Source organism: Narcine bancroftii, chromosome 4 (assembly GCF_036971445.1).
Source record: "Narcine bancroftii isolate sNarBan1 chromosome 4, sNarBan1.hap1, whole genome shotgun sequence".
Taxonomy (NCBI): Eukaryota; Metazoa; Chordata; class Chondrichthyes; order Torpediniformes; family Narcinidae; genus Narcine; species Narcine bancroftii.
In genome coordinates, this window is record NC_091472.1 from 291,817,527 (window position 1) to 291,844,578 (window position 27,052).

Here is a 27,052-nt window from a genome sequence, read left to right on the forward strand (position 1 = left end):
CAGCAAAAATTAAGAAAATTACATGAAAGAGGTTGACTAATTGCAAAAGGAAACAAGATTTGGAAAAGAATTTACAAAGAAAGATTTCTGATAAGAAAAGGAAGAATCTAATAACAAAAAACAATTATAATACAATTTGACTGATAAAACAAAAGATTAATTGAGAGAACTAAACAAAGGTATTATGAATTAGGAGAAAGGGCTCATAAAGTTCTAGCTTGGCAATTGAAAAAGGAACAAACTTCTAGAACAATTAATGCTATTAAAAAGAACTATAAGAAGATTAATAAACCACAAGAAATTAATGATTTATTTAAAGATTTTTATTTTAATTTATATAGATCTCAGTCCACGTGACGAGACTAAAATTGAGAATTTTTTTTATCTCAAATAAACTTATCTAGTTTGATTTATCGGGATCAAGAAGATTTATATGCTCCCTTTATGGCTAGAGAAGTTAGTGAGGTATTAAGTTTGTTGCAGAGTGGTAAGACAACGGGAGAGGATGGTTTTCTACCAGAATTTTTTAAAGAAACTTAAGGACCTTTTAATATCCCACTATATGGAGGTGTTATAGCAAGCGGCAGAATCCCATTCTCTACCAGAATCTTTTTCAAATACAATTATTAGTTATATTAAAAAAAAGAGATCTGTTAAAACCTGCATCTTAGAGACCTATATTATTGAATGCAGATTATAAAATTACTATGAAAATCTTAGTGAATAGATTAGCTAAATACTTACCAAATTTAATTCATATGAATCAAACAGGGTTTGTTAAAAAGTGACAACTTGCTGATAATGTTGCTAGATTGATGGGTTTAATTCATTTAGCTCAGAAAAGGGGTGACTTATCTAGTTGCAGAGAAGACTTTTGATATGCTAGAATGGAATTTTTTGTATAAAATATTGGAAACATTTGGCTTTGGTCCAATATTTATCAATTGGGTTAAAACTTTATATAAAAATCCATCTGTAAAGGTGGTGACTAATGGACAAATTTCTACTTATTTTAAATTAACTAGATCAAGTAGACAGGGATGTCCTTTATCGCCAGCTTTGTTTACTTTGGCAATAGACCCTTTAGCACAATTAATAAGAAAAGATTGTAAGATTAAGGGTATAAAGCTTAATCAGGAAGAACACAAAATAAATTTGTTTGCTGATGATGTTCCGGTTTATTTGACAGACCCTACGAATTCACTGTTTCAATTACATACAAGATTAGAAGACGATGGTGAAGTATCTGGGTATAAGATCAATTGGGATAAAAGTGAAATTTTGCCCTTTGTTAGGGGTGACTATACTTAATGTAAAAGGGCAACTCAATTTAGGTGGCCAGATGTTGGAATTAAATACTTGGGTATTAGGGTAGATAATGATTTAAATAATTTAAATAAATTTAACTATTTACCATTACTTAATAAAAGTAAAGAGGATTTAAAAAAGTGGAATAATCAACCTATAGCTTTAGTAGGTAGAGTTAATTGTATCAAGATGAATATTTTCCCAAGAGTTCAATTTTTTTTTTCCAGTTGATTCCCATCTCAATTCCTCAAAAAATTTTTAAAGACTTGAATACAAGTGATAAAGTTTTTAATGGAAAGGGAAAATGGCGTGGGTTTCTTTGGAAAAATTGACTTGGAAGTTTGAATTGGGAGGCTTACAACTCTCCCATTTTAAGAATTATTATAAGGAAACTCAATTGAGATTTATTAATATACTGTTTGGTGTAAATAAAATTCCTGCTTGGGTTAATATAGAACTTAATAAAATAGGAGAAATTAATATACAGCATTTTATTTACAAGTGGAATTCAAAATTATTGCTGGAAAATAGAGATACATCCGTTTTGAAACATTTAATTGAACTATGGAATAAAATTGATTATGAAATAGGGGTGAAAGGTTTAATTTCACAAAGAATGGCTTTATGTGAAAATAGACATTCCATTTTCTATGAATAATCAATTTTTGAGGAGTTGGATGTGGATGGATGATGTAAGAAGATTGTTTTGAAGCTGGAAGATTTATTACCTTTGAATGAATTGAGAATAAATTTAATGCCTTAAATAATACTATTTTTCCATTATTATCAAGTTACGGCTTTTTTGACTGACAAGATAGGTCCTAGTTTGACCTTACCCACCCAGAGTGAATTGGAATTATTGATTTGTAATGGTAACGTGAATAAATTTATCTCTGTAATATATAATTTACTTCAAAAGAAATCCCCTAAAATAGGGATACATAATCAAGATTAAGATGGGAAGCAGATTTGAATAGAAAAATCGATGAAAGATTGGATGCAATTATATTGAAATATGACAAAAGTTATTAATGTTAGGTATGGGTTGGTTCAATACAACTTTTTGTATCAGTTATACTTAACTCCTCAAAAACTGAAAAAAAATGAACCCTATATTATTAGATTTATGTTTTAGATGTGGTCAAGAAATTGAATTATTTCTGCATTCTACTTGGGAGTGTCCTAAAGTTAAGCATTTTTGGTTGGAAGTTGGAAATTTTTTGGAATGAATGGGGTTAAGTTTCCACAGTATCCAATGTTAGTTTTGTTGGGTAATATTAGGGCTATAAGACCTAAATTGAAATTAACTATGTATCAAATTGAATTTATACAAATTTCTTTAACAGTTTCTAGGAAGTGTATAGTTATTACTTGGAAATCAGACATAGATTTAGGGATGGAGAGCTGGCATGCAGAGCTTTGTAGCTGTATTCCATTAGAGAAGATTACTTATATTTTACGAAATAAATATCAGGATTTTGGAAAACAGGGCGCCCATATTTGCAAAATGTGGGTATGTATGTTCAATAGGCTCTCTGAAGGTACCCTATCTCTTGTTAACCTCCAGCATCATTATATTATTAACAACTTTGTGTTATATAGTTTACTTTCTGTGTTATATAGTTTACTTTCTTGACATTCTCAAGTTTTTTCTCTTTTCTTTTTTGGGAGGGAGGGGAGATTTTGTATACCACGTATAATTGTATTTACAGTTTGTAGTTTAAAATTATTAAAAATATTCAAAAAGATTGAACCAACGATGTTCCATTTTATGTTGGTGCCCAAGATGACAGCGCCTATGCTCGGGGGTGCAGCAGACTAGCACAGGGCACGAGAAATGGGGAGATCATCTCCCACTGAGAAGAAGCAGATGAGATGATTCTACAGGACAGTGACCACAGTAGCATAACAGCAAAGGACTCATTGGCTGAAGAACCCACACAGGCTGCAGACAGTGAGCGATTTGTGGTCGAAGGACTCATGGAAGTTCTGAGGGCAAGGGTTCCCAAAAGGACTCGGGTGCTGAAGGATTTCTGATCATGTTGGAGCTTTGGATCTAGAACTTGGCTTCCAATGGACCAAACAGGAGTCTGTGCAGTTGCAGAGGCTGCAGGAGTGCTGGAGGCAAGTCCACAGATACAAGGTCTCTGAAGGAACTCTCTTTTACTACTATTTTTCTCTTACTGCAAGGGACACCAGGCAATACTAAAGGGTGGAAGGAATATTTCTTGTAATATTACATCTGTTGTATTATTACATAACAATAAAGAAATGTTAAATTGTATCTTTGCAATACTATGTTATAGGCAAAAGGAAACATTGTTTGGGATTCTAGTTTTCAAGGAATTAAGTTGAATTCAGCATACCCTGGGAGAAGGAAGAAGCAAATTCAATAATTCAGTCATTATATCCTATAGCCAGTTTGAATTTCTAAGTATTTCTTTGGTGCCATACCAGTTGTATCATAAATATGTGATCACTAGAGGTTCACACTTGAGGAATGACCATTAGCAAGGTGCAGCAGATTAAGGAAATAAGGTCTGTAAATGTGCTTAATTGCAGTCAATCTTTAATTTATATTTTCATCAAAGACTGAATTTAAAAATTCAAGAGTATAAAAATAAAGTTGTTATCAATGAATGCCGTTGGATATAGTTGAATATAGTGCTCTACTAAAAGGACGGCAGTTAGGGCAATACTGTTACAGTGCCAGCAATCGGGACTAAGGTTCAAATCCACGCTGTCTGTAAGGAGTTTGCATGTTCTCTCCAAGTCTGCGTGGTTTTCTTCCAAGTGCTCCAGTTTCCTCCCACCATTCAAAACGGACCAGAGTTGTCAGTCAATTGGATGTAATTGGGCGCCACGGGCCATAAGGGCTTGCTACCATGCTGTATGTCTAAATTTTATAATAATTTTTTTTATTTGAAATAAATTTTTTTTAATGGAAAATTGTACAATGACTTCTACTCTAGAAGAGACCAGCATGGATATTTCTGTCAAAAGATTCACGCGATTCATGAACTGAATTATTATCACAGGAACAAAGGTACAACAAAAGGCTTTGGAGTCCGCCGAGGAACTGTAGGTTTCTGTGAAGGGCACTGGACAAAGCTGCAACTCTCTGTCTGCCTTACAATAGAAAAAAGTAAAAGAATTTCATGTATGTTACTCTCTAAATGTAGAATTACATGACAATAATGGAACCTTTAGTGTTTTGTATGCTATCCAGGCAAGTCAACTCCTACAGCATGTGGTGCAATAGTAACAAAGAAGCAAATAGCGCAAGGAGTAATGTAATCAGAAAAGTACAGTTGTAAAAAGTTCAGGATATCATCTTTTTCCAGTGAGAGATACATTTAAAAGTATAACAGCAGAAAAGAAACTGTCCTTTAATCTGGAGATTCATGGTTTCGAGCACAAGCATCTTCAACTTCACGGAAGTTGGGGGAGGGGGGTGAAACAAGTGAGAAAAACTGGGATAAATGGCTCCTTTAATATATTCTCTCTTCTCTTTGGCTTGGCTTCGCAGACGAAGATTTATGGAGGGGTAAATGTCCACGTCAGCTGCAGGCTCGTTTGTGGCTGACAAGTCCGATGCGGGACAGGCTTTCCTCAAACAGCAGGAAGTATAGTCAGAGTCAATGGAGGGAGGTTGGTTTGTGTCTGCAGTTTCATGATCTTGGGCAGAACAGTTTCCAGTACAGGCTGTGGTGTATCCATTTAATCCAGATCAGAGGAAGATTGACACCAATATGAGCTCCTATCATTTCAAGGCCTGCCATCCCAAAATTTCCTCTCCTAAGCCCACAAAAAAATCTTATTCATCAAAGAACAATTCATAAAGCACAACTCATCCATTACTCTAACCAACTTTCAATGACTCCTATCTTGAATACACTGCTCAAATCATTTCTACCCGAGGTTCCTCCTCAAAACTTCAATCCTATCACATTTATTATCTCTAGTAGCCTGTAAAGCTTGACATCAGTGTAATCGATTTAGGGCAATATGGAGCAGTAAATGGAGTAAAACAAGAAATTCTGCATATGCTGGGGTCGAATTTACAAAAGTGATGGAGAAATTCAAGTGAGTTTTCGTGAAACCCAAAAGCCTTCAACTTGGTTAACTAAGGTAGATTGTGGATAAATGATTTCAAATTTGGCTGAGCTCAGAAAGGCATCAGCATACTGAATCTGCAGGACAATAGTTGGCAAGTCTAAAATTCTAACCAATTATCCACCAGCATCCTAATCCCAATGTTGAGTAGGGCTTTTCAAGACCATATCAATGTGTTACTGTGTGTCTACATAAGAACTACATAAGAACCTCACAAAGATAAGCGTATACAGAGCCGTTGTCATACCCACACTCCTGTTCGGCTCCGAATCATGGGTCCTCTACCGGCACCACCTACGGCTCCTAGAACGCTTCCACCAGCGTTGTCTCCGCTCCATCCTCAACATCCATTGGAGCGCTCACACCCCTAACGTCGAGGTACTCGAGATGGCAGAGGTCGACAGCATCGAGTCCACGCTGCTGAAGATCCAGCTGCGCTGGATGGGTCACGTCTCCAGAATGGAGGACCATCGCCTTCCCAAGATCGTATTATATGGCGAGCTCTCCACTGGCCACCGTGACAGAGGTGCACCAAAGAAAAGGTACAAGGACTGCCTAAAGAAATCTCTTGGTGCCTGCCACATTGACCACCGCCAGTGGGCTGATAACGCCTCAAACCGTGCATCTTGGCGCCTCACAGTTTGGCGGGCAGCAGCCTCCTTTGAAGAAGACCGCAGAGCCCACCTCACTGACAAAAGGCAAAGGAGGAAAAACCCAACACCCAACCCCAACCAACCAATTTTCCCTTGCAACCGCTGCAATCGTGTCTGCCTGTCCCGCATCGGACTGGTCAGCCACAAACGAGCCTGCAGCTGACGTGGACTTTTTTTTACCCCCTCCATAAATCTTCGTCCGCGAAGCCAAGCCAAAGAAGAAAGACATAAGAACTACATTTCCCAGCATGCAATTTGCACAGTTGGAAACTGGAAGTGATATATGACAGGGGTTGTCGTAAAGCAGCTCAAGGAAAGTGAAGTCGGTTTAGTGTTAAACCCACCTAAAGTCATTCTTCTTGAAAGAACAAGCATTACATGATATCAGAAATGTCTGAGTGAGTAAGCATGGATAAGTTAAGTCCTCCTACACTGATGTAATTTACCAGGAATCTAGCTGGTAAATGAGAGAGACCGATGGAAAACAGAAAGCATTTATGTTTCTGCACATGATGGGTGAAGATGCCTTGGACATCTATAACAGTTTTCAAATTGAAGAGACAATTTTCATGTTGGACATTCTGATAACAAAATGAGAGGAGTATTTTGTTCCAAATAAAAACGTCACGTTTGAGAGATTCAATTTTTCTCCTGTGACCAGAAACAAGGTATGAGCTTTGACCAATACTTAGCCAAGCTTCACATACTGAGTAAGTCCTGAGTATTTGGAGATTTGAAAAATTAATTCAATAAAGACAGAATAGTTTGCAGAATCCCAGAAAATGGTCTTCGAGAAAAAGGTTTTACTCTGGAAAAGGCTATGAATATGCATAGGGCAGCAGAGACCACATGAGCACATGCTAAGGAGCTGCACAAGATAGACAACAATGAAGGAGTGCACAGGATAGACACCACAGTGCATGCAATGAAAACAGATAAGCAGAGGACCAGGAGTTTCCCCAAAGCAACAACAAAGCAGTAAGCTCAAACAGCAAATGCAAATGCAGCAGGTGCAGAGGTAGACATACTCCAAATATATGTCCTGCCTATGGAAAATCCTGCTATAAATGAAGAATCATTTTGCAAAATGCTGCAAAGCAGGGGATACCAAGAGAATGATAGACACAGTGGACGAAATGGAGAAATTCTTCGTGGACTCACAACAAACTGCTACTGGTAAAAAGTAATGGATCATTCCAGTAACTGTGAATGAGACAGTAATTCCACTTAAGATCAACAATGGAGCCCAGGTGAATCTGTAATCTATGGACAATTACAAGACCCTCACCATAAAGAGCAAGGTTTTTCCTGTGAAATCAAAAGTGACAGGTGACACTAGAGAGAACGTTACAATAAAAGGGGGCTGTTTGGTGACCTTCAAACACAAAGCGCAGCATCTAATGATACAGGATACAGCTACTGATTGCAGAAAGGAGAATACAGCCAATATTAGGTCTGAGAGCATATGAAGAGTTCTCATTTAGTAGCATCACAGACCGAAGATAAGCACACAACAAGAAAGGATAACTACACTGGAGAAGCAATACCTTAATGTACAGAGAGAATCAACCTCATTACTTGACATGAATGACAAACTGGAAAATGAGTTGGACAAAAATAGTCAGCTACAGGAGCTTCTGGAACTTGCTAAACAGAAACTCCAGCAAAAAAATGAACCAAGCAGAAATGTTATCAGAAGTAGAAGCCGAATTGCTGCTCTGACAAAGGCTGAAGAGTGGTATGGCAGCATAGAAGAATGTTTGAGACATTTAGAGACTGAGCTTGAAGAAAAGAATCAGGAACTGAAAGATGGTCCCAGAAAGCATGAAGCAAATGGGAAGATGAAAAACCTTCAGTTTGTGGGTGTTATTGGAAAGTAAGAAACTACATCCAGCGATGATTCCAGCTCAGATGAAAGCTCATCTTCTGAATCAGAGGAAGAGTTTGAAGATCAAGAGAATTCTAAAGACGAAGTCAAGTTTAATTGTGATGTGTGGCCAGATCGACCTTGTGGGTTTCGGACAAAAACTAGAAGCATATCAAGAGATTGCCAAGCTGGAGAGAAAAATGAAAAATAAAATGAAAAAATGAAAATAAGAAAGAGGTACAAAATAAGTGAAAAGGTGTCGTCAGCATGCAAAGTTCTGAAAAACCAGCCAAATGATCCAAAGGCAATGGCCAAAACAACATCCAGCAGAAATGGTTCCATTTATCCAGACAGAAAGCAGAAGTTCCCATCAATGTGGAGGATTACAGGTCCTTAATTTTTTTATCTGAAATCCTTGGGACCAGACACTTAAAAGGATTTTGGAATTTTTTGGATAATGGAGTATTAAAACGGCAGTACTTTTAAGTAATTACGGGGTGGGGGGGTGTCGTGGCGGTATTGGATGGAGGCTGGTAAATGAAGTAAGATAAAGACACACCACTCTCTCTCTGCTTGCCCACATGAGTCACGCTGCTGCTCTCTCCCTGCTTGCCCGCCTGAGTCATGCTGCTGCTCTCTCCCTGCTTGCCCACCCAAGCAGTATAAAAATGTTCGGTTTTCAGAATTTTGATCAAAGATTACATACCTGTACCAAACTGGATTCAGAGAAATTTCATCAGAAGTCCTGAAACATGTGGCCAACATGGCTGATGGAATGGCAATTCTGCCTTTCACTACAGCATGTCTCACTCAAATTTTGAAATTGTGAAGTTGCTGGTTGATGCAAATCTATGGAATGTTAATCAGCAGAACAAAGCTGGCTGCACTCCCATCACGCTTGCTCTTGTTGCAGTGGAAAATTAGAAAGACAAGAAAATTGTGGATAAACTATTTAGCCAAAAAAATGTGAATGCCAAAGCCAGTCAGGCTGGACTCAGAGCTGATGCTTGCAATGAGCCATGGTCAGATAGAAATGGTGAAAGTTCTTCTCTGTGCTGTTGATGTCAATATTCAGGATGATGAGGCAAATAAGCATGCTTCATTACTCAACAGGGAGAATCAGAGATACAAAATGAAAGTGTCAGATCTTTTTTTTCCTTTCTTTTTTAGTTTTTTTTTAAACAAAGGTTTCTTCATAGAAATTTTATCACATGTACCTATCTCTTCATTTATTTTATTTCATATTTCCATCAAATGCATCAAAATTGGTGAATTAGATTTGCATAACAACTTCAAATTCAATTTATATACAAAATAATCTCTATCATTCTCATTAATTTGATTTAATTCAGTATCTGCCTATACCAATCAAGTTTCCAAATCAAACATTCTATTAATAAACTTTAATTGTGCCACCTTATAGTAATTTTGAAAATTCAAAAGTTGTAAACCTCCTAAATCATACTTCCACATTAATTTTTGCAAAGATACTCTTGGCATTTTATCTTTGCATTAAAATTTCCTAACTATAAAATTTAAATCCTTAAAAAATGTTTTGAGGAACTTTACAAGGAATGGACTGAAAAATAGATTGTAACCTTGGAAAAATATTTATTTTTAACACAATTAACTCTGACTATTAATGTTATCAGTAAATCTTTCCATCGATTCAAATCATTCTTAATTTTGTAAATTAAAGGTAAATAATTTAATTCATATATATGATTAAAATCTTAATCAACTTTAATACCTAAATATTTAATTTGATCTGACCTTTTAAATTTAACAATATTCTTACAAGGAGAATAATCATCTTCAATTAATGGCATAATTTCACTTTTTTCCCCAATTAATTTTATAACCAGATATTACTCCATATTTGTCCAATCTAACATGTAAAAATTTCAAAGATTCTTTTGGTTTTGTTAAATACATCAAAACATCATCCACAAATAAATTAATTTTAAATTCATCAGATTTCACTTGAATACCTTTAATATTACTATCTTGTTTTATTAATTGTGCCAAAGGTTCAATTATCAATGCAAACAATGCCAGTGACCAAGGGAAATCTTGTCTTGCAGACCTCTCTACAGAAACGGTGATGATATTTGCTTTCTATATATTGAGGATTTTGAGTGGGGAAAGGCGAGGTTTCAGGAGATGAGAAAGGATTTACAAGGGGTGGATTGGGATAATTTGTTTCCTGGGAAGGATGTAATAGAGAAATGGAGGGTCTTTTAAAGGAGAAGTTTTAAGAGTACAAAATCTTTATATACCTGTTAGGTTGAAAGGTCAGGTCAAAAGTTTGAGAAAGCCATGGTTCTCAAGGGATATTGGAAACTTGGTTCGAAAAAAGAGGGAGTACTACAATAAATATAAGAAAAAAGGAAAAATGGAGATGTTTGGGTACTCTCTTGAATGTAAAAAGTATCTTATGAAAGAAATTAGAAAAGCTAAAAGAAGGTATGAGGTGGCTATAGCAAGCAGGGTGAAAATAAATCCAAAGGGTTTCTACAAATATGTAAATAGCAAAAGAAAAGTGAGAGACAAAATTGGTCCAATAGAAAATCAGAAAGGACAAATGTGTGTGGAGCCAAAAGAGATGGAGGAAGGTCTTGAACAATTTCTTTTCCTCAGTATTTACTGAGAAGGATATTGAACTGTGCACGGTAAAGGAAGCAAAGGGGGTATATATGGAGACTATAGTGATTAAGAAAGAAGTAGTACTGGAGCTTTTGAAACATTTAAAGGTGGATAAGTCTCCAGGTCCTGACAGGATTTTCCCCAGGACCTTGAGAGAAATTAGTGAGGAAACAGCAGAGGCTCTGGCAGTGATTTTTCAAATGTCATTAAAAGGGTTCAAGGAGCAAGCCGAGCAATTACCAGCCTGTAAGTTTGACGTCTGTGGTAGGTAAATTGATGGAAAGCATTCTTATAGATAGTATATATAAGTATATGGAGAGACAGGGTCTGATCATGGACACTCAACACTGATTTGTGCATGGAAAGTCGTGTTTGACCAATCTTGTTGAATTTTTTGAAGTGGTGACTAGGAATGTTGTTTATATGGACTTCAGTAAGGCCTTCAATAAGGTTCCACATGGGAGGTTAGTTAGGAAGGCCAAGTCCTTGGGTATTAATTTGGAGATAGTTAAATGGATTCAACAGTGGCTGGAAGGAAGGTGCCAGAGAGTAGTAGTAGATAATTATTTGTCAGGATGGAGGCCAGTGACAAGCGGTGTACCTCAGGGTTCAGTATTGGGACCGTTGCTGTTTGTCATATATATTAATGATCTGGAGGATGGGGCGATAAATTGGATTAGTAAATATGCAGATGATTCTAAAATAGGGGGAATTGTGGATGATGAAGAGGGTTTCAAAGATTGCAGAGGGATTTAAACTGCTTAGAGGATTGGGCAGAAAGATGGCAGATGGAGTTTAATGCTGATAAGTGTGAGGTGCTTCATTTTGGAAAGAATAATCAAAGCAAGACATATGTGGTAAATGGGAGGGCATTGAAGAATGCAGTGGAGCAGAAACATCGAGGAATAATGATGCATTGTTCCCTGAAGGTAGGAGCGCATGTGGATAGGGTGGTGAAGAAGGCCTTTAGTATGCTTGCCTATATAAATCAGTGCATAGAATCTAGGAGTTGGGAAGTAATGATGAAACTGTACAAGGCATTGGTGAGGCCAAATTTAGAGTACTGTGTTCAGTTCTGGTCACCGATTTATAGGAAGAATATTAACAAGATAGAGAGAGTGCAGAGAAGATTTACAAAAATTTTGCCTGGGTTTCAGCATCTGGAATACAAGGAGAGATTGAGCAAATTAGGTCTTTATTCCTTGGAACGTAGAAGGCTGAGAGGGGATTTGATAGAGGTGTTTAAGATAATGAGAGGGGTAGATAGAGTTGATGTAGAAAGCCTTTTCCCCTTGAGAGTAGGAGAGAGGGATACAAGAGGTCATGGGTTGAGAGTTGACAGGCAAAGATTTAGGAGTAACATGAGGGGGAACTTCTTTACTCAGAGAGTGGTTAAAGTGTGGAATGGGCTTCCGGGAAAGGTGGTGGAGGCAGGGTAAATTTTGTCATTTAAGAAAGAATTGGTTAAGTATATGGATGGGAGGGGGATTGAGGGATATGGGCAGAGTGCTGGTAAGTGGGATTAGAGGAGGGTACTTGGATCAGTACAGAATAGAAAGGCCAAATTGGCCTGTTTCCGTGCTGTAATTGTTATATGGTTAATCCAATTAATAAATACTGGTCCAAATTTAAATTTTTCCAACACTTAAATAAAAATTCCCATTCCACTCTATCAATTTTTTTTTCAGCATCTAATGATAAAACCATTGGTAAATTAGATATATCCTGTGAAATATTTAACAAACTAATTAACTTTGTAATATTATCAGCAGAATAACAGTCTTTAATAAATCCTGCCTGATCTATGTAAGTGTCAGATCTTTCACAGCAGAATGGGGTGCTTTTGATGGAACGAGAAGGTACATGAGGAAATCATATTTTCCGTGAAGATGAAGCTAGTTCTGCTGACATAAGCAGTTCCTCTGAAATGATTTCTCAGCTTCTGGTGACGTATCATAATGTTGAGGAACTGCAGCAATAAAATCAATAGCTACTGGTGACTGTTGGTGAGCTTGCTGATAAACAGGAACCTCTTCACAGATTTCTGGACTTCAGCTAGATCTTGTGGATGCCCTGAATGAACTTTGACAACTTTGTGAAGCTAGAAGCTATGTAGACATGGCATTGTGTTTTTTTTTTAAAAAAGGGGAAAGGTCTATTATTGTGTGTGTAAATAAGAACTACATTTCCCAGCATGCAATGCACACAGTTGGGCAGAAACCAGAAGTGACACATGACAGGGTTTGTCTCTGGAAGTCAGTTGAAGCGGCTCAAGGAAAATAAAGTCAGTTAAGTGTTAAACCCACGTAAAGTCGTTCTTCTTGAAAGAATAAACATAACAATCAGTATTCCTATTCTCTCGTCAATTTTTTTCACCACAACATGGCACCTTACCTCCAACAGAATCTTACTTAGAATCTCAAGGTATACAAATTCCTGATCTCCCAGCAGTTGCTCAAAATAGCCTGCAAGTTCTCAATATTGATTCCAGACCTCAAAGTCCTCAATGGCATTAGGTCAAACGCGTCTAAGGAAACATCCTCCCGATTAACACAGATCAGTTGATAAACAAAACGTAGAATCAGCATCAAGTGCAGCAAGAACTCAGAATGTACATTGGGTAAGCAACTTTATTGTTCAGCAGTTAAGCATAGCTAGATAGCACCACCATGACTTATTTGGCCAAACCCTGAAGGAGATCTGCCAGATTGGCTCTACAGTAAAAAGCAAAGCAAAATAAGGAATGAAACTATCTGAAATAGCTTTCAACAATGGCAGTGACAAATGCACAATTGTTGGAGACAAATTCTCATCTTCACACTCAGAGCATCTTCATTCATCTCAATGGCACATATTCGAGACAGGAAAAAACTGCATCCAGAAGACACTGTAGACCATCTGTAGCAGCAGACATATACACCACTAAAATCAACTACATGGCCCAGCACATTCTTCAGTCTACCGTTACATTCAAACCAGTTCATGCCAGCAAGAGTGTGTGGCCTATCGCAGAGGGAGGTAGTGGAGGGTTGTTACTCAGCTTGTAAAGCTACAATACAGAATTACACATATTCTAAACAGTAAAACTAATGTGCACCAGGAAGAACAAAGGATTTCACATACAACAGATCTGATCAAAGTCTAACGTTTCACCACAGCTTATCATTAGGGGATGTAGATAATTAAACAGCCAATAAAAAATGGCTCCAAAACCATACTATCCTCAGCAACGATAACATCCAGCACACAAGCATGAAGGAGAAATCAGAAGCATTTACAAACATGTTCATCCAGAAATGCTGAGTGAATGATTTATTTTGGCTTTAGTTCAAGTCCCAAATCTTGATGGAATTTCATTCACTTTGCATTGGAAACAGAAAAGTTATGGGACCACACAAGATTTAACCTGCCATTCTGAAAACTTGCAATCCAGAGTGGCCAAGGCATTGCATTCTAGTTACAACTCCAGAAGCAACCTGAATGTGGAAAATTACAATGTCAATCACTCCTGTCAAAAAAAATTACATAGAAAAATCTTCAAGATAGGTTGCTGCCTTCAGGACTCAATGTCACCAAAACTAAGGAGCTAATTGCTGACTTCAAGAAGAGAAAACCAGAGGTATAAAATCCAATGATTATTGGGGGAATCAGAGGTGGTGAGGGTGAGCAAATTTGTTTTTGGGAATCACTATCTCGGAGGATCTTACCTGGACCCAACATACTAATGGCATCATGAAGAAAAGACATCAGCGCCTCTTCTTTCTCAGGAGTTTCCAGCGATTCGATATGACACCAGAAACTCTGGCAAATTTCTACAGATGTGTGGTGGAAAGTGTACTGCATCACAGTCTGGTATTGGAACACCAATACCCCTGAGCATAAAGCCCTCCAAAAGGTAGTGGACACAGCCCAGGATATCACAGACAAAACCCTCCCCACTGTCAAGAACATCTACGAGGAATGGTGCTGTTGGAGAGCAGCAGCAATCATTAAGGATCCACACCACCCAGCACACGCTCTTTTCTCACTGCTGCCATCAGGAAAGGGGTCCAGGTGCCACAAGACGAGCACCACCAGGTTCAGGAACAACTGTTCCCCCTCCACCATCAGACTCCTCAACAACAAACTCAATCAGGGACTCATTTAAGGACTCTTGTGCACTTTGATTTTTTTTTTTTAAATCTCTCTATATTGCATAGTTCATTATTTGTTTACAATTCTTTATTTGCTTACATGTATATACTGTGTACATTTTTTTTTTGCACTACCAGTAAGTGGGAATTCTGCCTCGTCCACAGAATAAAGAATCTCAGGGTTGTTTGTGATGTCAAGTATGTACTCTGACAATAAATTGGAAATCAATATACCATTTGATTACACAATCAAATTCTCTAACTTCAAAATGTTCTCTCTTTCTGTATCAGAATTGGCTATTCCTGTCCAGCTTGACCTCTTCTAATCATTTCCCCTTGCCTCCAACGCATGTCCACATCTTATTATTAGTAACAAAACAAAGAAGCATAATCTGATCATTACTGTGCCAGCAAAGTTCTCACTTGATCAGATTCATTCCCTTGTTCTATTTTCTGTTTCTCAATTCTGAAGATGGGTTCCATATCTATTAACAATTTATTTTTCCACTACTGAATTTGACAAATCTTTCCAAGATTCCCTACTTTTATTTCAGATTTGGAGCAAGTGCAGCTTCTTGATTTTTTTTTGGTGGGGGGAGGGGAATAACTCAACTGAATCATGGTTTAAACTGGTAGTGGCAGTAAGCCAACAATATGAAGATTCCACCCAGCCTTTCAGACAGGAAACAAAGATTCGGATACCTTTGCTCTGTTTGTGGGTCTAAACTTGAGAAACCTGTTGTCGACCATTTCAAATCCTTCAACTATTCCAAAATAGCATGTCTGTCCTCATTCATTGTCCATTTAAACTTGAAAAACAACATATCGTATTCCTCCTGGACAGCATTAAACCCAACAGCATGATTTTTGTTGGTTTTTCTAATTTTGGGTAACTCCCACCTGATCCCACTGTTTCCATCTCTTTATCTATTCCTGTATTATTGCTCTCTCTCTCTCTCTCTCTAAACCCTCTTCCCCTACATTCCTGACAGTTTCTCCCTCAACCCGTCTCTTCACCTTCCACACCTTCACTCCTACACTCTATCAACTCTGGGCCCCTTCCACGTCTTTCCCCCACCCACCGCCCATTACATATGTAATGTTTCCTATTTTACCTTTTATCGAAGAGGGGTTCAGACCAGAAACATCGATTTACCATTTATCCCCATGGATCCTGTCTGACCTGCTGAGTTCCTCCAGGAATTCTTTGTTTGAATAGGAATAAAATATCTTTTTTCAAGAAGACAGAGTTCAGTGGTGCACCATAGGGATCAATGCTTAGGCTTCAGCTATTCACAATATACAATATTATTCTTCAGATAATATTCCAGTACCTTTAGATTACCCCTTCTATATCAGCACCACAAATTTTCCAGCGACCAACAAACTTACTAATCATACCTCCTATATTCAGATCCAAATTAGTCTTCAGGTAACACTGTTCACTGAAAGCCAATATCCACTTAAAGAAGTAAATGGCACTTTGGCCTTCACTAAAAGTGGCTTGGAGTACACACACAAAGATGTCTTCTTACAATTATACAGCCTGTTGGTGAGGCAAGAGCTGTAATATTGTATATAAGTTTGGTCTCCATACCTAAGATATGGAACATTTATGCCATAAAGGGAGTACAGCAAATTTTCTCCAAATTGATACCTGTGATGGGAGTACCATCATACAAAAAGATTGGGTCAACTTGCCTGTGTTCACAAGAACGAGAAATAGACAAAATGTTCATGGGGACACATAAACTGGGACCAAGAGTCACAGTCTCAGGATATGGAACGAGACATTTGAGACTGAGATGAGAAGAAATTTTGCCATTCACTGGGTTGTGAAGCTATGCAATTCACAGATTAATTTCCAGATTGGGTTTTTTTTTGGTAGGTATTTTTTGGTTGGCCCAGTATCATGGGTCATGTTCTAAATTCAGCCACAAAAGGCAATAAGCAATTTGGGAAGAAAATGGGAATATGGTACATCAATAAGTGGTAATTCTGCCTTGCACACAGGAAAAAGAATTTCATGGTTGTATGTGATGTTAATCTGAATCTGAAGACTGAGGATCAGCCATCACCATATTGAATGGTGGAGCAATGCTTGAGGGACAAATGCTTGCTCTGACTCCAACTTCTAATTAGTATTTCTCTGTTTAGCTCCTGATGTCTTCGTCATAACTACATTTTCTAGATATCCATCACAAAAAGTATCACTGCACTTCAACTCATGAAGTATCTCAATACTTCATCCAGGACCTCCTCGACTCAGCAGATTAGGCGGCGTTCAAGGACTCTGCTGAGAATCTGAACAAGTACACTGAGGCGATGACATACTTTATCAAAATAGCTGTGGATGAGTGCTTCCCAACAAATCAATCAGGGTTTTCCCCAGCCAGAAGCTCTGGTTGAACAATGAAATCTGGAACCTGCTGAGAGGCAGATCACAGACATTTAAGTCTGGAGATCCAGATCAGTACAGCAGGAGCAAGTATGAGCTGTCGAAAGGTATCTCCTGGGTGTAGTGGAGGCTCCAGATGAAAAAGGAAACAATGAGGGACACCTGACAGCTGTGGCAGGGCCTAAATGAAGTAGCAGATGGTAAAGTTTCTCTCCCAGAGGAACTCAATGCCTTCTACACCAGATTTTATGACAGTAACAGTGAAGATCTACCCCTCTGCACCCCCACATCCCCTGATGATCCTATCCAGTCAGTATCTGAGGAAAGCATGCACGCTGCCTGAATCTGAGGAAAGCTGACCAACTTCCCAAAGTATTCCCAGATTTCACAGATATCTTCAATATCTCACTCCAGTAGAGCAAGGTACCCACGTGTTTCAAACAGGCATCAATCATACCGGTCGGTGCACAAGAAGAGAGTAGTAACCTGACTTAACGACTTTCAACCAGTAGCACTTACATCAGAAGCAATGAATTGTTTTGAAAGACTGGTGATGAAGCATATCAGCTCCTGTCTACAGCAGATGCCATCTCACTGGCTCCACACAAAGCCCTGGAACACCTGGACAGCAAAGATACATCCATCAGGATGCTTTTTATTGACTACAGTTCATCATTTAACACCATCTTCCCCTCAAAACTGATCAGCAAACTCCAAGACCTGGGATTCAACACCCCACTGTTTAATTGGATCATGGATTTCCTCACCTCCAGACCACAATCAGTGAAGATTGGTAAGGACTTCTCCTCCACAATCTCCATCAGTACCAAAGGCCCTCAGCTCTACTCTCTTTACACCTATGACTGCATGGCTCAGTACGACATTAACACCATCTGCAAATGTGCGAATGATACCACAGTAGTGGGTTGTATAAAGGAAGGTAATGAGTAAGCATACAGGAGGGAGATTGAAAACTTGGCTGAATGGTGCACCAACAACGACCTTGCACTCAATGTCATCAAAACTAAGGAGCTGATTGTTACCTTCAGGAAAGGAAATCCAGTGATCATTGAGGGATCAGAGATATAGAGGGCAAGCAAATTCAGGTTCGTGGGAATCACCATCTTGGAAGACTTTTTCTGGACCCAACACACCAATGGCATCATGAAGAAAGCAAAAAACATACAATGCTGGAGAAGGTCAGCAGGTGAAACAGTGTCCTTTATGTAGCAAAGGTAAAAATACATAACCAATGTTTCAGACTTCAGCCATTCATCAAAGCATGAGAAAATGCTGGCGTGTCCAAACTAAAGAGTGGATGGTAGGGGGGGGGGAGATGGCAAAGGCAGGAGATGATAAGTGAAGAAAGTAGGCATGGGACAGCAGCAACGAGGGAGAGGAAGGATGATTGGGTGGATGGAGGAACTGGAAAGCCAGGAAAAGGGGGAGGGGAAAGATAAGGCAAGCAGATTTAGTGGAAGGCAGTAACATCAATGTTAATACCATCTGGCTGGAGAGTGCCCAGATGGAAAATAAGGTTTTGTCCCTCCAATCTGTGGATGGTAAGGGTGGGATAGTACATAAGGCCATAGACAGACATGCGAGTGTGGGAGTATGACTTGGAATTGAAATGGTTGGCCACTGTGAGGTCGCTATGGTTGCAAATAGAGCGGAGGTGCTGAATGAAGCGATCTCTCAGCCTGTGACTAGTCTCTCTGATGTAGAAAATGCCACAAAGGGTGCACTGAATGCAGTAAATAAGTCCTCTGGATGTACAAGTAAAGTGTTGTGAAGAAAGCACATCAGCACCTCTACTTCCTCAGGAGTTTGCAGAGGTTTGGTATGACATCAGAAACCCTGGCAAATTTCTAGAGGTGTGGTGGAAAGTGTGCTGACCAGCTGCATCATGGTCTGGTATGGAAACACCAATACCCCTGAGCGTAAAGCCCTCAAAAAGGTAGTGGATACAGCCCAGGACAACACAGGCAAAACCCTCCCAACTACTGAGTACATCCACAGGGAACTGCTGCTCTCCGACAGCAACACAACCATCATGTACCTTCACCACCCAGCACATGCCATGTTATCACTGCTGCCATCAGGAAACAGGTTTAGATGCCACAAGACTCACACCACTAGGTTCAGGAACAACAGCTACTCCTCTACCATCAGACTCCTCGATGACAAACCCAGAGACTCATTTAAGGACTCTTACTTGTGCACTTTATTGATTTTCTTTTTTTTCTCTCTGTTTTGCAGAGTTTGTTTACAGTTCTTTGTTTACATGTTTTACCCTGTGTACAGTTTATTTTTTGCATTACCAATTAATGGTAAGTCTGCTGCACCCGCAGGAAAAAGGAATCTTGGTGTCATGTATGTACTCTGACAATAAATTGATCAAGCAGCATCCATGAAGTGATTGGTCATCATATTGTCATTCACTGTATTTCAATATTTAAAATTTAAACATACAACACAGCAACAGGTCATTTCTCCCCAAGTCCATGCCACCCAATTAACCTACATCCCCAATACATTTTGAACTTTCCTGTGTAGCATTTCTGAGTTCTTTCACTTCATGGACTAGTTCAAACCAGTTTGGCAATATATTCCAAAAGGCAATTAAAAATCAGCAATTAGGTCAGGTTTTTAAACCAATGAGCACATCCCAGAAATTAATAAAAACTTATACCTGGAAGCTAGCCCTTTTAGTTGGGTCTTAGCAATGAAGCCATTTTCTTTGGGTTCCAACAAGATTTTCAAGCCAATGGATCAGGATAGGAATTATCTGTCATTATCATTGAATTTTATAATTTCAGATAATCCTGCAGTTCCACTGCTTCCACCTATTCTTTACCTGCTTCCATCCTCACTTTTCTCTCAAGACTCAACCACACCCAACCCCCATCCTAATGGTTTCCTTCTTTCCCCCTTCTGTCTCCTTTCACCTCTTAACCCCTCCCCAGCCTTACCAATGATGCTACCAGGACCGCTGATTCCCTCTTAGTTTCTCACTGGCTATCATTCAAGCCCAGCCTCTGCTGAGAGAAGACACTTGAGATCCAGTCCTCCACTGCCTCCAGGATCACCACTGCCTCCAGGATCACCACTGCCTCCAGGATCACCACTGCCTCCAGGATCACCACTGCCTCCAGGATCACCACCGCCTCCAGGATCACCACCGCCTCCAGGATCACCACCGCCTCCAGGATCACCACCGCCTCCAGGATCACCACCGCCTCCAGGATCACCACCGCCTCCAGGATCACCACCGCCTCCAGGATCACCACCGCCTCCAGGATCACCACCGCCTCCAGGATCACCACTGCCTCCAGGATCACCACTTTTCTCCCCCTCAATTCCCCACGCCTTCATTCATTTAAACCCCCCAACTCCCCACACCTTTATTCATTTAAAACCCCCCAACTCTCCACACCTTCATTCACTAAACCCCCCGCCAACTCCCCACGCCTTCATTCATTTAAACCCCCAACTCCCCACGCCTTCATTCATTTAAACCCCCCAACTCTCCACGCCTTCATTCACTAAACCCCCCGCCAACTCCCCACGCCTTCATTCATTTAAACCCCCCAACTCCCCACGCCTTCATTCATTTAAACCCCCCAACTCTCCACGCCTTCATTCACTAAACCCCCCGCCAACTCCCCACGCCTTCATTCATTTAAACCCCCCAACTCCCCACGCCTTCATTCATTTAAACCCCCCAACTCCCCACACCTTTATTCATTTAAAACCCCCCAACTCTCCACGCCTTCATTCACTAAACCCCCCGCCAACTCCCCACGACTTCATTCATTTAAACCCCCCAACTCCCCACGCCTTCGTTCATTTAATCCCCCCAACTCCCCACGCCTTCATTCATTTAAACCCCCCAACTCCCCACACCTTTATTCATTTAAAACCCCCCAACTCTCCACGCCTTCATTCACTAAACCCCCCGCCAACTCCCCACGCCTTCATTCATTTAAACCCCCAACTCCCCACGCCTTCATTCATTTAAACCCCCCAACTCCCCACGCCTTCATTCATTTAAACCCCCCAACTCCCCACACCTTTATTCATTTAAAACCCCCCAACTCTCCACGCCTTCATTCACTAAACCCCCCGCCAACTCCCCACACCTTCATTCATTTAAACCCCCCAACTCCCCACGCCTTCATTCATTTAAAACCCCCCAACTCTCCACGCCTTCATTCACTAAACCCCCCGCCAACTCCCCACGCCTTCATTCATTTAAACCCCCCAACTCCCCACGCCTTCATTCATTTAAACCCCCCAACTCCCCACGCCTTCATTCATTTAAACCCCCCAACTCCCCACACCTTTATTCATTTAAAACCCCCCAACTCTCCACGCCTTCATTCACTAAACCCCCCGCCAACTCCCCACGCCTTCATTCATTTAAACCCCCCAACTCCCCACGCCTTCATTCATTTAAACCCCCCAACTCCCCACGCCTTCATTCATTTAAACCCCCCAACTCCCCACACCTTTATTCATTTAAAACCCCCCAACTCTCCACGCCTTCATTCACTAAACCCCCCGCCAACTTCCCACGCCTTCATTCATTTAAACCACCCCCCCCCCCCCATTTGCGATGGTATTTCAGTTTTCATTCACGGCGGAGGTGTCGCGTTCAACTCCCGCTATCAATGGGTCTCAGGTGCCGGCGAACAAGCCAGACGCGGCCTCCACACCCGGTGAGTTGTTTCCTGGGCCCGGGCCAAACTCGAGCACCAACTCTCCAAACTTATCCCCAGCCAAATCCCACTCGAGTTCAGCCGTCATCTCCAGATTAAAATCATTATTCCCTTCATAATGGAATTGCCTGTCTGGAACTCACCGCACACCGTCGCCGGGGCCCCCTCCAATGAATCAGCCGGTCTCGCGGCTCAACTCTTCTTCCGGGTCAAGTGATCACATCCGCTTCCACCCGCTGTGACCCGAGGAACCAAGCAGATGCCCCCCCACCACACCCAACCCCCTGCAAAAAACACCCACCCACAGTAAGTATTGCAATCACGACAGAGAGAATATTTCTTCCCTCGGTGCTGGGGAAGCAGATCGGCTGGGTTCTGACTGACTTCTTCCCCTGGACGGAAAAGAAAAGCTGATCCCCAGGGAGATGTTCAGCGGATCAGGCAGCCTCCACAGAGGGAGGAAAACAAGTTTGGTGAAATGGGATCGGGGAAGGCGAGGATTTTTCGGGCACCGACATCAGGTCGGGGTTTGAACCACAGCTACATTTGCAAATATTCTACCTATCTACCCACTCTACAGGGGTGCATCTTTCTTTTTTTTTAAAGAAAGATGCCTGCGCTTCTTAATGTACGAAGGCAGCCAACATCAAAAAGGACTCCCATCATCCTGGTCACAACCTCTTCTCTAGATTCCCTTCGGGAAGAAGTCAGCACCTCTGGATTCAACAAGTTGTTTTTCCTCCAGTGGCTATCTGACTCTTAAACCACCCCTTTCTACTACCCAAATCGGAAATGACTAACTTCTATAGTTTTTTAATCTTTTGCAGTACAGTAATTTAGTATATATTATTACTTTATTCATTGCAGCTGCAAGAATTTTGAACATATGTACGTTGTACGAGGTGGAGCGTTAATTATCTGCCATAAAAATCAAGCCCACCATTTTGTAACAATATGCAAAAGTAAATGACTAACTTCTATAGTTTATTTTACCTTTTGCAGTACAGTAATTTAGTATATATTATTACTTTATTCATTGCAGTTGCAAGAATTTTGAACATATGTACGTGGTACTAGGTGGATCGTTAATTATCTGCCACAAAAATCAAGGCCACCATTTTGTAACAACATGCAAAAGTACTGGAGGAAATCCAGCAGGTCAAGCAGCATCCATGGAAAGCAATAATGGCCTGAGCCCACTTTATAAATGTAATTGAATTTTTGCCTCAATATTTTCAATAGAAGTATACACACATACACTGTCATGGGTCAGGATAAGCTTGTCTCGGTTTCCTGATACATCCAAGATCAACTCAATAATCCCTTTTGTTCCAACCCAAAAGACAATGTAAGCAGGTCGTTCTTGGCTAAGCGCATGCAAATATTATCTTTGATTTTTTTTTCTACAATTCTAATTTGATTTTTACACTCTCATTGGGGTGGAACACTGTAATATATGCATTGTACAGGTTGGCCCACCCCAGGTACTGTAACTCCTCCCCATCGGTATTCCTAATAAAGGCGGTACCACCCAATCCCCCCTCTCAGAATTGCCTTGGAATCGGGCCACAGCATGTAAGAAAATCCTGTAAGAGATGCTATTAAAGCCTGTTAATCTTGACTTCTGGTCTGTCAGGTCTAATTGATACCGCTACAATTTAATGTCTATACTTTCGTGCCATGGTCAAGGCTATTCAAATGGAGAAGCAGGACACTGAGCCTAAAGATCCAGAGGTCTCGGTAAAATTCCACCAGTGGCTGCACGGTCTGAACGTCTTTATGAGGTGCCACAGTATTCGGGAAGAAGTCAACAAGAGAGACCTGATGTTTGCACAGGTTGGCCACCACTTTTTCCAGTTGATCAGGAACTGTGACACTTACTCAGTCACCATGGGGATCCTGCAAGAGCAGTACTGGGCCCTGAAGAATGTAAATCTACCCCAGATACCTCCTGGGCAGCTGCTGACAAGAACCTGGTGAGTCTGTTGATGAGCATATTTGCGCCTTTTGGGAGTTGGGGCGAGCTTGTGGCTGTACCGACATTATTGGCAGCTGTCTAGCAGGATGAGCTGATGTGAGGCCGGCTTCAAGTCTGATCCTATCAAACAAAGGCTCCTGGAGAAGGATAATCAGACCCTCGCTAGAGACAGCCCTACAGAGGCTTACTCCTCCGGCAATGCAACCACCTTGTGGGGAGCACAGGCGCAGCCATCTTGGGTGCCAAACAGCAGCTGCTATCACCGAGCACTCACAGTGCGATTATTTATTCAGATGAAACACCCACGGAAGAACTGCCCTGCCAGAAGTGCAACCTGCTCCAGAAGCAGAAGAAAAGGACACTACTCAAGAGAATGTAGATCCAAACCTTCCCCGTGTAGCACCGCGTGCAGGCAGAAGCCATTGCCATCTTGGACCGTGTAATTTCTGGCTCCACTTCCGTTTGTGGAGAACAACATGGTGGGAACCCAGGGATGATGGCCCGGGTCAGCATCACTTCTGGCAGCAATGCGTGCAAACCATGGAGGCAGCCATCTTCAGGGCGGACATCTTGGAGGTCACCAATGCGTACAGCAGCAGCGAGTCAGATAATGAGCTGATACTGGCGTTTTGTTCTGGACCAAAGCAGCCCCTGTCAATTAGCAAGGTTTACCATGGACTTCGAGGTAAACGCTGCATTACAAACTGCTTGTTCGACACAGGAAGCACTGAAAGCTTTATATATCTGGGCACTGTACAACGCTGCTCCCTCACAGTGACCCCAGTCCAGTGTAAAATTTCAATGGCCTTCAAATCCCACTTGACCGCAATATCATTAACTGTGGGTGGCACCACATACAAGAATTTTTAATTGCTCTTATTGCCACAACTCTGTGCACTGGTCATAGTGGGGCTGGACTTTCAGTGCCAACTTAAAAGTTTTTGATGGAAAATTATAGCCCCCACCTCTCCCTCACTGTCAATAATAACCAACTTTTAAACCACCCACCTGTCTCCCCGAACACAGCCAATCACTGCCCACTGCTTAGGACCTGTCCACCCTCCAGGTCCCATCTCTCTTCCCCCATCCCCCCCCCCCCCACCCACCTCCCTGTTCGAAAACCACTCCTGACTGTGAGCCTGTGGCCACTAAGAGCAGGTGATACAGCCCTGGAGACAGAGCCTTTATCAAGGCTGAGTTTAAATGACTCCTGGCCAAGGGCATCATAGAGCTCAGCACCAGCCCTTGGAGAGTGCAGGTGGTGGTGGAAAAGAGCAGAGAGAAGCACAGGATGGTCATAGACTACAGCCAGACCATCAACCCATTTACCCTCTTGAACGCCTACTACTTTCCCCACATAGCCAACATGGTGAACGAGATTGCCCAGAACCGGGTCTTCTCCACCATTGACCTCAAGTCGGCCCATCTCCAGCTCCCAATCTGCCCGGAGGACTGCCCATACACGGCATTCGAGGAGGACGGCCACCTCTACCATTTCCTTAGGCTCCCCTTTGGAGTCACGAATGGGGTTTCGGTCTTCCAGAGGGAGATGGACCAAATGATGGATGACCACCAACTGAAAGCCATATTCCCCTACCTGAACAACGTGATCATCTGTGGCCATGACCAGCAGGATCTTGATGCTAAGCTGCAAAAATTCTTCCAGACACCTAAAACCCTAAACCTCATGTATAACCAGAAGAAATGTGTGTTCCATGTTCCACACTACACATCTGGCTATACTAGGGTGCATGGTGGAGGATGGACCCAACCCAGAGCATTTGTAGCCCCTGTTGGTGCTCCCATTCCCCCGTTGCCTCAAAGCCCTGAAAATGTTCCTGGGTTTCTATTCATATTATGCACAAGAGGTCCCTAATAATGCAGACAAAGCCCACCCTCTGGTTTAAAACTACTACCTTTCCCCTGTCAGCAGAAGCCCAAGTGGCCTTCACTCACATTAAAGGCGGCATTCCAAGGGGGTGATGCACGCCGTATATGAATCCACCCCCCTTTCAGGTGGAGAGTGATGTGTCAAACTTTGTCTTGGCTTCCACGCTTAACCAGGTGGGCAGACCAGTGCCATTTTTCTGTCATACCCTCCAGTGCCCCGAACTCCAACACACAGCTATTCAGAAAGAGTCATAGTGGAAGCTGCATGCCGGTGAAGGCATTATGTAGCCAACAAACCATTCCCCTGCTGACTGACCAACATGCAGTCGCATTCTTGTTTAACAACAAACAGCAGGGGAAAATTAAGTACAACAAGATCTTGAGGTGCAAAATTGAACAGTCCACTTACAACTACGAGATCTTGTACTGATTGGTCTGAGAAGCTCAATGAGCCTCCCAATACTCTTTCCTGGGTTACCTGTGTCAATGCGCAAGCAGACTGCCTCCAAGCCCTTCATAACAGCCTCTGCATCCCAGGGTCACCAGGACATCAGGGAGCTGACCTGCAGCTGCGTGGAGTGAAAGCTACACTTCTACCAGCTGGAGAAAGCTCATCTGATCAAGACCACCCACCCCTTCGAACATGTATTTTCTTAACATTGTTGACAAATACTCACAATTCCAGTTCACCATCCCCTGCCCAGATATGATAATAGACACAGTTATTAAGTCCCTGCATAATCTCTTCACGCTCTTTAGATACCCCAGCTACATCCACAGCGACCGGGAGTTGCGCCAATATATGCTGGCCAAAGGCATAGCCACAAACAGGACCACCAGCTATACCCCTAGAGGGAATGGCCAGGTGGAAAGGGAGAATGGCACTATTTGGAGGACAGTCCTCCTGCTCCTCAAGTCAAAAGGGCTGTCTGTCTCTCAGTGGTCAGAGGTCCTCCCAATTCCCTCCTCTGTACTGAAACAAATGCTACCTCGTATCAAAAATGATTCTCCTTCCCCAGGAGTTCGGTGTCGGGAACCACATAACAGGTCTGGCTGACGACCCCTGGCTACTCCAGAGACACACCATAACCCATAAAGCAAATCTATTGGTCAAGAAGATCCACCTCCTCCATGCAAACCCCCCAGTATGCCTACATGCAGTACCAGGGTGGGCAGAGAGACACTGTCTCTGTCCAGTACCTGGCACATGCAGGAGCCCTACAACTGAGGTACTCACTGGACCCACCACAGTAGATCAGCCAGCACCCCTCCTTCCCTGACAACTACCAGGATCATGGTCGGGTATCCATTGGCACCAGTTGCACTGCCCCAGACCCAATCC

At 41.5% G+C, this 27,052-nt stretch overlaps 1 protein-coding gene across 3 annotated transcripts in view; it reads right to left on the reverse strand.

Annotated features, from left to right (window-relative positions):
• Nucleotides 1–22,067, reverse strand: part of psmd14 (proteasome 26S subunit, non-ATPase 14) — a 153,182-nt gene extending 131,115 nt beyond the window's left edge. For 2 of the 3 annotated variants that reach the window (XM_069935403.1, XM_069935407.1), the window contains exon 1: nt 21,986–22,067. The gene's annotated coding sequence lies outside the window, so the exon portion shown is untranslated. Of the gene's footprint in view, nt 1–17,640; nt 17,693–21,985 lie in introns of those variants that run through there. The other variant, XM_069935405.1, reaches the window with a different exon arrangement.
• Nucleotides 22,068–27,052: the final 4,985 nt, after the last annotated feature.